The sequence below is a fragment of the Oncorhynchus masou genome, chromosome 23 (genome assembly GCF_036934945.1).
Source record: "Oncorhynchus masou masou isolate Uvic2021 chromosome 23, UVic_Omas_1.1, whole genome shotgun sequence".
Classification (NCBI taxonomy): domain Eukaryota; kingdom Metazoa; phylum Chordata; class Actinopteri; order Salmoniformes; family Salmonidae; genus Oncorhynchus; species Oncorhynchus masou.
Window position 1 is genome coordinate 60,207,850 of NC_088234.1, and position 15,339 is coordinate 60,223,188.

The following is a 15,339-nucleotide window of genomic DNA, read 5'->3' on the forward strand; positions in this document are numbered from 1 at the left end:
CTCCCTCAGCCTGGTGGACAAAGCCTTGGATCTTATAATCAGTGCACATCAAGGCCACCGGCCTCCAGTTCTTCACCTCCCTAGGGTCACCCTTTTTTGACCATAGGGTGAGGACAGCCCTTCTGCAGCTTATCGGTAGTAACCCTGGGGTTAACTACTGCTAGCTAATCCTCTCCCAACATAGTCCCAAAAAGACTTACAAAAGTCAACGGGAAGCCCATCAATTCCCGGTGCCGTTCCATTTTCCATGCCTTGAAATGCAGTGTATTGCTCCTGCAAAGACAATGGTTGCTCTAATTCAACCTGAGCTTCTGCAGCCACCTGTGGGAGCCCATCAAGGAAGTGTTGTGTCAATGTTTTATCCTCTTTGTACTCACACCTGTAGAGCTCAGAATAGAACTCTACTGCCCTCTTTCTACTTCCACTTGGGCTCGTGAGCTCCTGTCCAACAGCTGATTTGAAGCAATTCATAATTATTTGTTGTCCATTATCTTTCTCTAAACCAAAGAAAAATTTGGATGAGGCATCCATTTCAGAGATTCCCTGCCCAATGCCCCCTGTCCTCTGATACCCAGCAGGTCTACCAATGTGGCTTTTTTCCTCTTGAGTGCTATGGCCTCGGTCTCCTGTGTCTCAACTAACGTCAGGAGTTCCACTATTTCAGACTCTAGGATGTTCATTGTTCTGGTGATATGTCTGGTGACATTCATCGTGTAATGATTACGGAATTGTTGAACCTGGATGTTCCTTGTATCCCACCACTGTTGAAGGGATACAACACTGTCCTCTTCAGACCTCCACCTCTCCCAGAAAAAACTACAACATTTCCTGAAGTGAGCATTATTCAATAAAGTTATATTAAAATGCAGGTATGTGCTTTTGGGTTTTACGGCATTAATGTACACCACCTCTGTCACTAAACAATGATAAGAAAATCCCACAGGGTTTATCACACTTGATTTACAGACCCGAGAATGATGCTCAAAACAATCAAATCTATCTAACCTGGCCAGAGAGATTGTGTTCCCTCTCACATTCTTTTTTTTTACCTTTATTTAACCAGGCAAGTCAGTTAAGAACAAATTCTTATTTTCAATGATGGCCTAGGAACAGTGGGTTAACTGCCTGTTCAGGGGCAGAATGACAGATTTATACCTTGTCAGTTCGGGGGTTTGAACTCCCAACCTTCCGGTTACTAGTCCAATGCTCTAACCACTAGGCTACCCTGCCGCCCCAGGCACATCGGGTCACGTGTACTGTCTCGTGCCTCCATTTTGACTCCGCCAAATATCACATTGTTCATGTGTTACAATAAGGCGTTTTAAAAAGGTTCTTGGGGCTATATGAGGTTCTTTTGGGATTTCTATCTAAATTACTGACTGTATAGTTAAAATCCCCAGCAAGAAAGAAATGATCCTCAGTATTACATTTCTCTATGGTATTTGATAATGTCTCTAAAAAAACATACCCTCTCAACTGCCACTAATGAGGCATATACATTTATTAAACACATAGTGAGGTTTTCATACCTCACTCTAACTTTTAATAACCTCCCCTCAACAACCTCTTCAACCTCGTATGGCAAAGGCAAAACCCCTTTTGAGAACAGGATGGCCACACCCCCACTACACACAACTACTGCCCCCCACCCTCCCACTCCTGTTGCCACATAACTTCACCTCACTTACCTTTCCCTTTATTAACTCATAGACTACGGCTCTTTTCCCCCGTCTCTTGCCCCATTTACATTTAAGAAGAAATCTTAAAACTGCTCATGGCTGGAAAAGAATACAGAGGGAGAGACACAAAACACATCTCTTTATAGAGCTAAGGCTGCGGCTGAACTCTTTCATTTCCTTTAGAATGTACCTCACTTGTCACTCTCCTGACCACTTTCTTTAGTCTAGCAATTTCTGGGCTTGTCAAACCTCCCCCTGTTATTTTTGACAGAAAATGTTGTTGATTCAATAAACAATTAAAATTCAGGAAAAAAAATCCATTATAATCCTGCATATATTTCTTCCCTTTTGTCAAATTCGGAAATTGACGTACCTTTTCAATCCCACACCTCCCTTCCAGACCATTTCATCCCCAGAAGAAAACTCCACCCTATCTACAACCTGTTTATCCTCAACTGATTTATCAATCTCTACCTTCCTGTTAGAATTAGAACCTTCATCACACCTTAAATTCTTCCTCTTCCTCCTCGGTACTTTGAAAACAGCTGCTTCATTTTCCATTGCTTCACTCTCCTCTTGAACTCCCATTTCATTCTCCAACACCCCCTCAGCGACCTCAATCACAATCTCACCTACTGTTCCCCCCCATCTTTTCCCCGCTCTGCCACAACTGTCCCCGTAGCTCTCCTTTCCTATTTTCCCCACCACATCTGCCCACCTTCTCCCTTCTCCTGAACCCTTAGCCTTTTCATCCCTTCTCCTGAACCCTTAGCCTTTTCATCCCTTCTCCTGAACCCTTAGCCTTTTCATCCCTTCTCCTGAACCCTTAGCCTTTTCATCCCTTCTACTGAACCCTTAGCCTTTTCATCCCTTCTCCTGAACTTGTTTACTCCATGTGTAACTCTGTGTTGTTGTCTGTTCACACTGCTGTGCTTTATGTTGGCCAGGTCGCAGTTGTAAATGAGAACTTGTTCTCAAATAGCCTACCTGGTTAAATAAAGGTGAAATAAAATAAATAAAAAATGGATACACACCGAAACCCTATAGAGTGAAAATAATACCAGTCGCTCCCACAATCGCTCCTGCTTCCCGACTCACACCCAGCATGCACTCTGACGGGAGAGAGCAAGAGAGAGAATGTGAGAGAGAGAGGGCGAGAGACGGAGTGAGAGAGAGAGAGAAAGACAGAGAGAGAGATTTGAGAAATAGGGAGAGAGAATAAGGAGGAATGATGCTAAAGGGATGGAGAGGCTGAGTCACAACCTTCAAGGTGTGTGTGTACTTGAGTGTGTGTATGTGTGTGTGTGTATGTGTGTGTGAGTGCTCTCATGCATGTGTGTGTGTATGTTAACAGAGATGGGCAGCAGGGATGACACGTCCCCTGGTCTCTGGTCTCCTCTCCTGACAGACAGAGACAGACAGCTCAATCCCAGGGGAGCAGGATCTGGCAACGATCAAATGGAATGTGACAGACGGAGCACACAGTTATCGATTACACTCCAGCTAGCATCACAGCTCTCTCTGTGTGTGTGTGTCTCCCTCTCTCTCTCTCTCTCTCTCTCTCTCTCTCTCTCTCTCTCTCTTCTCCCTCTCTCTCTCTCTCTCTCTCTTCTCTCTCTCTCTCTCTCTCTCTCTCTCTCTTTCTCCCTCTCTCTCTCTCTCTCTCTCTCTCTCTCTCTCCCTCTCTCTCTCTCTTTCTTGCGCTATATCGCTCGCTCTCACTCTCTTGCGCTCTCTCTCGCTCTCACTCCCTCTCTGTTCTTCTCTCAGATAGTACATACATACAGCTGTCTTCTCTCATCTTTGATTTGCATCTACATATCTCCTCTTGTCACACACGCCCTCGTCACTTTTTTGGTGCTACCTCCATTTATCTTATCCTCTGCCCTTCTTCCCCTTCTTCTTACTCAATCTCCAGGCCACGCTATAGGTCACCCTGTCATTTGATGCTCAGTGAGCTGAGTGTACCCCATGCTACGGGCCAGAGACAGGGGGGCAGAGAGAGAGAAGGAGGGGCAGAGAGAGATAGGAGGAGGGAGAGAGAGGAAGAGGGAGGGAGAGATAGTGAATGGGAGGGAGAGAGAGGGAGAGAGAAGGAGGAGCAGACAGAGAGGAGGGAGAGAGAGAAAAGGAGGGGCAGAGAGAGAAAGAGGGAGAGAGGAGGGAGAGAGTGGAAGAGTGAGAGAGGGAGGGAGGAGGAGAGAGAGAGAAGAGGAGAGACAAGGAGGGGGAGAGAGAGAGAAGGAGGGGCAGAGAGGGAGAGAGAGAGAGAGAAGGAGGGGCAGAGAGGGAGAGAGAGAGAGAGAGGGAGGGAGGGAGGGATAGAGAGAGAGAAGGAGGGGCAGAGAGGGAGAGAGAAATAGAGAGAGAGAGGGAGGGAGGGATAGAGAGAGAGAGAAGGAGGAGCAGAGAGAGGGAGAGATAAAATGAGGGGCAGAGAGAGATAGAGGGAGAAAGGGGTGGAGAGTGACAGAGGGAGAGAGAAGTAGAGAGTGATAAAGGGAGAGAGAAGTGGAGTGACAGAGGGAGAGAAAAAAATAAAAACAGATGAAAAAGATAGGAGGGAAGGTCTCTCGTCATTTAATTGGGTTGAATTATATGCTGATTTAGCTATATTATTTAGCTATATTATTGGTAAGCATGTCAGTGAAGGATAATTGAATTGAAAGAAAGAAAGAACAGGGGAGAGATGGTGAGAAAGTGTATGTGTGTGTGTGTCTGGCTCTGAGAGAGACAGGCTGCATGGAAACTGCCCTCCATGTCGGCCTTTGTGTGTGCGTGTGCGGGATTGTGGTTACATGTGTGTGTGTGTAGGCGCGTGTGTGCTCATGTCCTATGGTGCAATGTAATTCACCAGGGCCAACATAAACATGTACTCCAGTCAGCTCCACTACTCTCTAGATCAGGTAATTTATGACTGTGTTAGGCTAGGGAGACACAACACTGTCACACACACGCACGCACGCACACACACACACACACACACACACACACACACACACACACACACACACACACACACACACACACACACACACACACACACACACACACACACACACACACACACACACAGCAATAGCAGGCAAGCCTACAGGAATGTTTATACCAGGGGTTCTCAAAGTGGGGTCCCCAGATCTCAAAATATAAATATATATAAACTATTTCAACGTAATACTTTTTGTTTAGATGAATACACTGTCATTTAAGATTTAAAACTGTAACATTTTTCTCTGCCTCATGGAAAATGTGTAGAATTGCAGGGATTTAGGTTTAACACCATAGAACCCCTGGGCCTCAATGGTCCCCCCCTTCAAGTTAACGAGCAGTCATTCTAACTGCAACATTCTAACAGTTTAATTAATACATTTCATATAAAAGCTAACACAAAAATAATGATTTGGTTGTGTTTATGAAGGCCTTGGGTAACATTAGAATACAATGTTCATTACATTTCCAATAACACAATAGCATTTTAGTTCATGTTAATGTAGGCTTTATGTAATAACACAAAAACACACAAAACAGTGTTCAAGTTTTCAATCAATTGGTGTTCTATCATTTTCATTTTCTTGACACACTTTGACCTATGTTTGTTTGTAGTTCGTAATAGTTTCTGATTTTCTCTTTATTGTGTCCCCGTCGTCTTGTCATTCTTCAGCACCATTGCAGAGTACAACGGCTGTGCAGGTGCCTTATTTTGCACAGAGGGAGGGAGGGCCTCACTTTGTTCATGGTGCCGGCCAGACTTGTTTTCTTTGCAAGCAACTTGTTCGCCAATAACAGTGAAGTGAAGAAATTGTCCATGGTGACATTTGTCCTCTTGCCAACGTAAGGTTCCACAAGCCTCATCACCACATTCTCCGACACGCTCACCTGCTGCCCAATGTGGATCTTTTCCCAGACATTAAAAGCCATTCAGCAGGTACAATTACCCACGCTCTCACTGTGTAGCCTGCTCCACAGTAGAAGATCAGATTGCTGGGATTGGCTGGACTGATATAGGATAAATAACATTTTAAGATTAGAATTAGAATAGATCAATTCAATAGAATGGCCCAGTCTTCCCCTCGCTCATTAAACCCCCATTCTCCCCTTTTCTCCCCAACAATGTCAGTGAAACCATCACAGGAGCTGGAAACCCCCCCACCTTTCCTTCTCCAAAGCCATACTGTCTACAGAAATATATACACATGAGCTTGTGTACAATGCACATGCTGACTGAATGGATGAATTAATTATTCAATGACACAAATGAATGGAGTGATTTAGCCACGGACTGTAAATGTTTCCTATGGGGAAATTACATATGTTTTCAAGCATGAAGGTCGGGCAGGCTCTTTCACAGTCTCAACACAGAGGCTGGGGCTGGGAACGGGGCTTGGTATGGGGCTGGGGCTGGGAACGGGGCTGTGGCTGGGAATGGGGCTTGGACTGGGGCTGGGAACGGGGCTAGCGCTGGGAACGGGGCTTGGGCTGGGGCTGGGGCTGGGCCTGGGGCTGGGAACAGGGCTTGGGCTTGGGCTGGGGCTGGGGCTGGGGCTGGGGCTGTGAACGGGAACGGGAACGGGGCTTGGGCTGGGAACGGGGCTGGGGCTGGGAACGGGGCTTGGGCTGGGGCTGGGGCTTGGGCTGGGGCTGGGAACGGGGCTTGGGCTGGGAACGGGGCTTGGAGTGGGGCTAGGGCTGGGAACGGGGCTTGGGCTGGGGCTGGGCCTGGGGCAGGGGCTGGGAACAGGGCTTGGGCTGGGGCTGGGAACAGGGCTTGGGCTGGGGCTGGGAACGGGGCTTGGGCTGGGAACGGGGCTTGGGCTGGGGCTGGGGCTGGGGCTGGGAACGGGGCTTGGGATGGGGCTGGGGCTGGGGCTGGGAACGGGGCTGGGGCTGGGGCTGGGAACGGGGCTGGGAACGGGGCTGGGGCTGGGGCTGGGGCTGGGGCTGGGGCTGGAGTGGCACATCTAGCCTTGTAGCTGGTCACTGACATACAGCAACGTCAGAACCAATAGAGTCAGAAACCAAGACACAAAATAAAATGACGCTTTATATACTGTAGGTATACAATAACTAGGAATATGCAAACTGATTTAAGTTATTATGGTCAGGTCACCAGTTTCCCCTGACTCATCTTAGAGAGGCTGGCATCACTTAAATATGTGCTACATGATTAGGATTAACCAGTTTCCCCTGACTCATTTTAGAGAGGCTGGCATCACTTAAATATGTGCTACATGATTAGGATTAACCAGTTTCCCCTGACTCATTTTAGAGAGGCTGGCATCACTTAAATATGTGCTACATGATTAGGATTAACCAGTTTCCCCTGACTCATTTTAGAGAGGCTGGCATCACTTAAATATGTGCTACATGATTAGGATTAACCAGTTTCCCCTGACTCATTTTAGAGAGGCTGGCATCACTTAAAGATGTGCTACATGATTAGGATTAACCAGTTTCCCCTGACTCATTTTAGAGAGGCTGGCATCACTTAAATATGTGCTACATGATTAGGATTAACCAGTTTCCCTGACTCATTTTAGAGAGGCTGGCATCACTTAAATATGTGCTACATGATTAGGATTAACCAGTTTCCCCTGACTCATTTTAGAGAGGCTGGCATCACTTAAAGATGTGCTACATGATTAGGATTAACCAGTTTCCCCTGACTCATTTTAGAGAGGCTGGCATCATTTAAAGATGTGCTACATGATTCGGATTAACCAGTTACCCCTGACTCATCTTAGAGAGGCTGGCATCATTTAAAGATGTGCTACATGATTCGGATTAACCAGTTACCCCTGACTCATTTTAGAGAGGCTGGCATCACTTAAAGATGTGCTACATGATTAGGATTAACCCATTTTCCCTGACTCATTTTAGAGAGGCTGGCATCATTTAAAGATGTGCTACATAATTCGGATTAACCAGTTTCCCCTGACTCATTTTAGAGAGGCTGGCATCACTTAAAGATGTGCTACATGATTAGGATTGACCAGTTACCCCTGACTCATCTTAGAGTGGCTGGCATCACTTAAATATGTGCTACGGAACCTTGGCAACTACTAAGTCTTTTTAAATCCTCCATCTTTGGGCTGGATGTGTCAATGTGTAGTTCATACATGTATAATCTATCAGCAGAATTACTGTCTTACCTGCAACTATTTTTCTAGAAGTTGTGCTGATCCATTTCCCCCCAAAAAATGTCAGACTTGGGCCAGCCCCCTAGCAGTTTGAGTTCTAGCCAATGAGCTTCAGCCCCTCACCCTATGAGTGACAGCTAGCAAGATGCAAATGATGCACCCACAGCAGAGCAGAGAGTGGGAGCTGTGATGTGGTGCACATACAGTATCTGCACATATGTGACGTAGTATGCCATTTCCGGGGCCACTTTTGGCTTTCAGAACTACTGCCTAGAAAGGATACAAAAGTACCAGAGAATCTCTTTAACCCTTTCATTCACAGCTCCTCCTGTTAAAGTTAGAACATTAAAGTGAAACTCTTCTCTCACCGTCAGCAGTTTCACTGACTGCCTGATGGATGAATACTCGTCCTCTGACTGTGTTATCTATAGGACACTCCCAGGCTGGCCCTCAAATCCAAATGAATAAAGACAGACCACCGATCTTCTCCTCTCCGCCATCTCTCTCTCCATATATTCACCTAAATAGAGGTCAGAGGTCAACAGAACTACATATCAGCTGCACCTCTCCAGAAACATTCCCTCTCAGCATCGTAAACAAAAGAAGAAGAACAAGGCAGAAAGAGCTGAAGTGCAGTATTCCTCCCATGTAATGCCTCCTCCCTGTGTTCATGAGTTCTGCCTTTGAAAGTGGGGACGCCAAAGAAAATGTCCAGGGAGAAGAAAGGGGAGAAAGTAAATTGAACATGTCAGCGGGGAGATGAGGATAATCACAGAGAGGAAAGAGGAGAGCTGACTCAACCAAAAAGAGGAAGTACGCTAGAGAGAGAGAGAGCTGCCAGGGTTTTGTTCAGATTGAGTAGGAGTGGTCTGGGTGTTTCTAGGTAAGTTAGCCCCAGAATAAACAGCTGGTCCCTGTGCCAGGCTTGGCTAATGTCTTCTTATTTTCATACTGTTATTTAGTGTCGGTGGGACAGCAGCATGCCTCTAGAGAGGTGGGATATAGTAATGGAGATGGGTCTGGTTCAGTCCACGAAGTGTGTGTATGTCTGTTAGCGATGCGCGGGTTGACTCATAACCTACAGTCCTCTCAGTTATATCAGTAGGGCGGGCGGGTTTAGGGTGATGAAATATTTGTGTGGCTGAAGGGCGGGTTGAACAAGGAGAAAACAGTACCTTCAAAGTCCATAAATGTGTCATTCTTGTGCAATTTATATCTATAGGGAACATTGCTGTTTTTCTGTCATTGTTTTAGGCTATCTGGCATTAGTGCATAAGACTAGGTTTAAAGGCCGAGGCTACACGCCAATAGGGAATGTGCAGCAAAAGGTCATGTCAATCCACAGAGCAAAAAGGAAAATGTCAGAGTTTAATTCAATAACAGAAAAGCTGCAAAATGGAGAGTTGAAAAGAAAGACAAGGGAGGTTCAGAACAGTAATGTTTGTGAAGTGGTGAAAGGGGATGATAGCAGTGTACTGCATGTTATGTGTGATGATTGTGAGGCGCGAAACAAATTCTACAGTAACAAGACAGGGAGTTCAAATAGGCCTTTGGCACGTCAAGGGAACTGTGGCCTACTGTTCAGAAAATCAGTCAGTCTTTTTTTATTAAGGTATCTGTGACCAACAGATGCATATCTGTATTCCCAGTCATGTGAAATCCATAGTTTAGGGCCTAATGAATTTATTTAAATTGACTGATTTCCTTATATGAACTGTAACTCTGTAAAATCTCTGAACATGTTTCATGTGGCATTTATATATTTTTGCTCAGTGTAAATCAGGCCCCCCAAAATGCTGTTGTATCTGATTGTAATCTATGATTGTAAACTCATTTTCTATATTAGGATTCTCAGGGCCTCAGATCACTTTATCACATAGTCAGGCAGTTGCAGATGGGTTATTAGCAATTGCGGGCAGGTGACGAAAACTGCTGACTAACAGGTCTTTGGTACAGCAAATCCTTATTTTCCTCTCTCTCTCTCTCTCTCTCTCTCTCTCTCTCTCTCTCCCTCTCTCTCTCTCTCTCTCCCTCTCTCCCTCTCTCTCTCTCTCTCTCTCTCTCTGTGTCTTTCCATCTCTATCTCTCCCCCTCTCTATCTATCTCTCTCTCTGTGTCTTTCCATCTCCCCCCCCCTCTCTCTCTATCTCTCTCTGTGTGTCTTTCCATCTCTCTCTCTCTCTCCCTCTCTCTCCCCTCTCTCTCTCTCCCTCTCTCTCTCTCTCTCCCTCTCTCTCTCTCTCTCCCTCTCTCCCCTCTCTCTCTCTCTCTCTCTCTCTCTCTCTCTCTCTCTCTTTCTCTGCTTGTTCCCTCCTCCCCCCTCCAGAGTAGCAGCTGACTAACAGGTCTTTGGTACAGCAAATCCTTATTTTCCTCTCTCTCTCTCTCTCTCTCCCCCTCTCACTCTCCCTCTCTCTCTCTCTCCCTCTCTCTCTCTGCTTGTCCCCTCCTCTCCCCTCCAGAGTAACTGTCTGTTGTTATCAGTGGAGAAGCAGATAGCTGATAAGCGGCTGTACCCTCCTCTCCTAGTAGCAGCTGTGGTGTTGTCCTGTGGCCATCCTATACTGGACCTATTGTCACTTCGTTATCTACCTCTGCTTAACAACACCATCCCAACCCAATGGGGAGAATGAGAGAGGGAGAGGAAGAAGAAGAGGGAGAGAGGAAGATAGCGAGAGAGGAATGTAGTGGAGGAGAGTTGGAGAGAGGGAAGAGAGAGGGAGACAGGAAGGAGTTGGAGCTCAAGGTTTTCACTGCAGTTAAACACACTCCCTCCCAGTTATACACCCCAGAGGATGCATTATCTCCATAGCTCAACAACACAAGACCAGCCAATCACAAGTCAAGTAAAGCACTGCGAATAAGCAATCATCTTCAAACTTAGCTATGTTACGTTCCCCAGTTTGTGTTGTAGTTTGTGTATTTACATGTGTTTATTTCAGGAAATGGCTTCCTGAAATCCCTCAAGCAGCTGATTCGTCCACTCCATGGCTAATTGGAGAGCTGACCCCGCCCCCTCGTCAAGACACAGCTGTCTCCAGTTACACATTCATTCTGAAGCTATATAAAAGCCAGTGTTCTGTTCAGGAGGTTAATGGCTGGGAGGTCATTGCAGAGAGATTGAATGTCATAGAGAATCATTGCTGAGAGAGGAGGCTGATGGCTGTGGATAATTTACTATGTTAGTTGTTGGTAGCAGTTAGTATGTTAGGTGAGTTTGTTGCTCAGATAGAGCTTATTTGATGTCCTTTGTTTCTTAGTTTGTTTGAGAAATTATTTGTTATCCTGTTTCATTTGTTCCCAGGGGGGAAGGGGAAGGCACCTAGGGAGTGCTTAGGCAAGAGGCCCGCGGGCATACATATACCCGTAGTATATTCACGGTCTAGGCACAATAGGTAAGACCTGGGCGGACCACCCCCTGTATTTTGGTTAGGGCACCAGGTGGTGCTAAATTAGGTAAGTATTGGTTAGGCAGGTAAGATAGGAGAGGGGGGGCTTTGAGATTTACTTTCTTTGCTTTGGTTCCATCCAGCCCCTTTTCCCCACATTACCGTGTAAAGGAATAAAGTCCTTGTAAACGGTACCACATTCTGTCTGTTGTCATCCTTACTTGCACCTACAGTCCATACCTTTTTCACTTCACGGAGAGTTGAGTTGTAGCAGGGTGTTGCGTTCCCTCTTCATAGAGGCGTGCGTAACATAATGGGGGCTCATCCGGGATCTTTCCATTAAACCCACCGGACCCTGCTGCTCTGAGCTCTCTGTGGATAGTGATTGAGGTGTGATGGTAGGTTGTGAGTTTGGATGACTTGTTTAGTTAGTGTGTTCAGGAGACTGCATTGTATATAAGATGGCTGCATCAGCCATTTCCAAGTTTTTTGAAGCGCCCTCTATTGATTGTTTGGGTAGGTTTCGTAAAGTAGACCTTATAGCTATAGCTGACCATTATGGATTTGTTTTCCCTGAGAAAGCCCGAAAGGCTGAGCTTTTGGTGCTAGTCAGGGAGGGTTTATTGAGAGAACGGATTCTCTCATTGCAAGGAGAGGAGACGGGTAGACCTTCTGATGCCAAGTCGAAGGACAGGGCGGAGGAAGGGGTTCCTCGTACCCCCTTTACATTGCCCCGATTCGATCCTTTATCTTCTGCTTCGGGTCGTTCAGATGGGACTGCTAGGCTGAAGGTGAGGCTGGCTCGGTTAGAAATGGAGCAAAAAGATAAAGAGAGACAGATGAATTTTGAATATGAAATTAGGAAAATAGAAGCTGACAAGGAGGTGAGGATCCGACAATTGGAGCTAGACGCTGGCTCCAGTGTGACTCCACAAGCTGCTCATCATCAAGCCCACTTCGATGTGAGTAAAATCATAGCTTTAGTCCCTCCATTCCGAGAGTCAGAAGTTGATTCTTATTTCTCTGTGTTTGAGCGTGTGGCCGCTGCACTGCATTGGCCACTCGAGGTTTGGCCGCTCCTGTTACAATGTAAATTGTCTGGGAAAGCCCAGGAAGTAGTAGCTGCTCTCTCCCTGGAAGACAGTTTACACTACGATACAGTTAAAACTACAGTGTTGCGGGCTTATGAGTTGGTGCCTGAAGCTTATAGACAGCGCTTCAGGAACCACAAAAAAACATTTGTTGAATTTGCTAGGGACAAAGAGTCTCTGTTTAGTCGCTGGTGTTCAGCCAGCAAAGCTAACACCTTTGCTGATATTCGGAGTTGATGTTGTTGGAGGACTTTAAAAGCAACCTCCCAGATAGAATTGTAGTTAATTTAAATGAACAGAAAGTGGCGACATTGGCCCAAGCAGCAGTGTTGGCAGATGAGTACGCTTTGACACACAAGACTGTCTTTGGTGCACCTCGTTTTGAAGGCCGGACGATTACGTCATCAGTTCCTCGTTCAGGTCGCTTTACCTCTGACAACCCTAAGCCTTTTCATGAAATCCGTGAATGTTTTTACTGTCACCAAAAGGGTCACGTGATTGCGGACTGCCCAGTTTTGAAAAATAAACCGCAACAGTCCCAGTCACCGTCCCCAAAAATGAAAAGTTTGGGTTTAGTCAAGTCTTTGGCTCGTCCCTTGGATCGAGTTATTGATTCAGCATTTGAGAAACCGGATCCTGTCTATGCTCCGTTTATCTCTGCCGGTTGTGTTTCTTTAACAGGAGAACAAGCTGATCAAAAGTCTATCCAAATCCTACGAGACACCGGGGCGGCGCAATCAGTAATCATTACTGATGCTTTACCCTGGTCTACTGAAACATATTGTGGCTCGCATGTCATATTACAGGGGATAGAGACAAACCGTACCTGTACCATTACACTGGGTCCACTTAGTGTCAGACTTGGTATCAGGACGTTTCCATGTTAGTGTAGTGTCTACACTGCCAGTAAAAGGAGTCACATTGCTACTAGTGAATGATATTGCTGGTGGTAAAGTCACTCCTGTGTTAGAGGTAGTAGACAACAACGAAATCAGAACTACAGATGAGAAATTGGTTCAAGCAATTCCACATGTTTTTCCTGCTTGTGTGTTAACGAGGGCACAATCTCGCAAGCTAGGAGATGTGGTGGATTTGGCTAGTTCCATTTTTGAGAACGTTGAGGTAGAAGACAATGCAACGAGTATGCCTTCTGCAATGCCGACAGTTTTTACCCCCGTAAAAACTAAGGAAGGGGAAAACGAAAATGCGCCCCAATTACATGACATTCTTTTGTCTGTCACCCCCGAGAAGGTGATTGAATGTCAAAAAGAAGACACCAGTCTTCGCAAGTGTTTTGCTTCGGTAATTTCCATTGAGGAAGCTAAAACTAGAGAGACTGCCTACTTTATGGAAGCAGGAGTTTTGATGCGGAAATGGGCATCTCATGACACCATTAATGACTGGAGTGAAGTGTGTCAAGTGGTTGTTCCTACACCGTTCCGACAGCAGGTGCTGTCACTCGCCCATGACCAGGCGTGGTCTGGACACTTGGGGATCACAAAGACTTATAACCGGGTCCTTTGTCATTTCTTCTGGCCAGGTTTGAAGTCTGACGTTGTCCAATTATGTAAAACATGTCACATATGTCAACTCACTGGGAAAGTGAATCAAACAGTTCCACGAGCGCCGCTCTGCCCGATTCCTGTGGTGGGGGAACAGTTTGAAAGAGTGATAATTGATTGTGTAGAGTGATAATTGATTGTGTAGGTCCATTGCCGAAAACCAGGTCAGGTAACCAGTTCCTACTAACAATATTGTGCAGTGCTACTCGATACCCAGAGACTATTCCTCTCCGTACTATAATGGCTAAGACTGTGGTGAAGGCACTGGTGAAGTTCTTCTCTACGTTTGGACTCCCTAAAGTAATCCAAACTGATCAGGGATCCAACTTCATGTCTAAACTGTTTTCAAATGTGTTAAAGACATTGTGTATTTCCCATCAGGTCTCCAGTCCGTATCATCCAGAGTCAATGGGCTCTAGAACGCTGGCATCAGACACTGAAGGCAATGCTACTTAACCTCTTACACTTATGGTGGCGCTATTTCATTTTTGGAAGAAAAACGTTCCCGTTTTAAACAAGATATTTTGTCACAAAAAGATGCTCGACTATGCATATAATTGCTACTGTTCGAAAGAAAACACTCTGACGTGTCCAGAAATACAAATATCTTCTCTGTGCGTGCCCTTTAACGTGAGCTTCAGGCAAAACCAAGATGACTTGGCATCCAGGAAATGACAAGGATTTTTGAGGCTCTGTCTTTCATGATCTCCTTATATGGCTGTGAACGCAAGAGGAATGAGTCTGCCCTTTCTGTCGTTTCCCCAAGGTGTCTGCAGCATTGTGACGTATTTGTAGGCAGATCGTTGGAAGATTGACCATAAGAGACCACATTTACCACGTGTCCGCCCGGTGTCCTGCGCCGAAATTGGTGCGCAAAAGTCACCTGCCAGTATTTTTCCATGGGGCACAGAGAGAAGCAAGCTTCCACGAACTGCATGTCAATGAAGAGATATGTGAAAAAACACCTTGAGGATTGATTCCAAACAACGTTTGCCATGTTTCGGTCGATATTATGTAGTTAATCCGGAAAAAGTTTCACGTTGTAGGTGACTGCATTTTCGGTTCGTTTCGGTAGCCAGGCGCAATGTAGAAAACGGAACGATTTCTCCTACACACAGACGCTTTCAGGAAACACTGCGCATCTGGTATGTGGCTGGGAGTCTCCTCATTGAAAACATCAGAAGCTCTTCAAAGGTAAATGATTTTATTTATTTGGTTATCTGGCTTTTGTGAAAATGTTGCGTGCTACATGCTACACAAAATGCTATGCTAGCTTTGCATACTCTTACACAAATTAGTCAATTTCTATGGTTCAAAAGCATATTTTGAAAATCTGAGATGACAGTGTTGTTAAGAAAAGGCTAAGCTTGAGAGCAAACGCATTATTTTAATTTTATTTGCGATTTTCAGAAATCGTTAACGTTGCGTTATGCTAATGAGCCTGAGGCTTAGTCACAATCCCGGATCCGGGATGGGGAGTT

At 45.7% G+C, this 15,339-nt stretch overlaps 1 protein-coding gene across 1 annotated transcript in view; it reads right to left on the bottom strand.

Annotated features, from left to right (window-relative positions):
• Nucleotides 1–15,339, bottom strand: part of LOC135511141 (sodium/calcium exchanger 1-like) — a 279,482-nt gene that overhangs the window by 218,727 nt on the left and 45,416 nt on the right. The window lies entirely within an intron of this gene.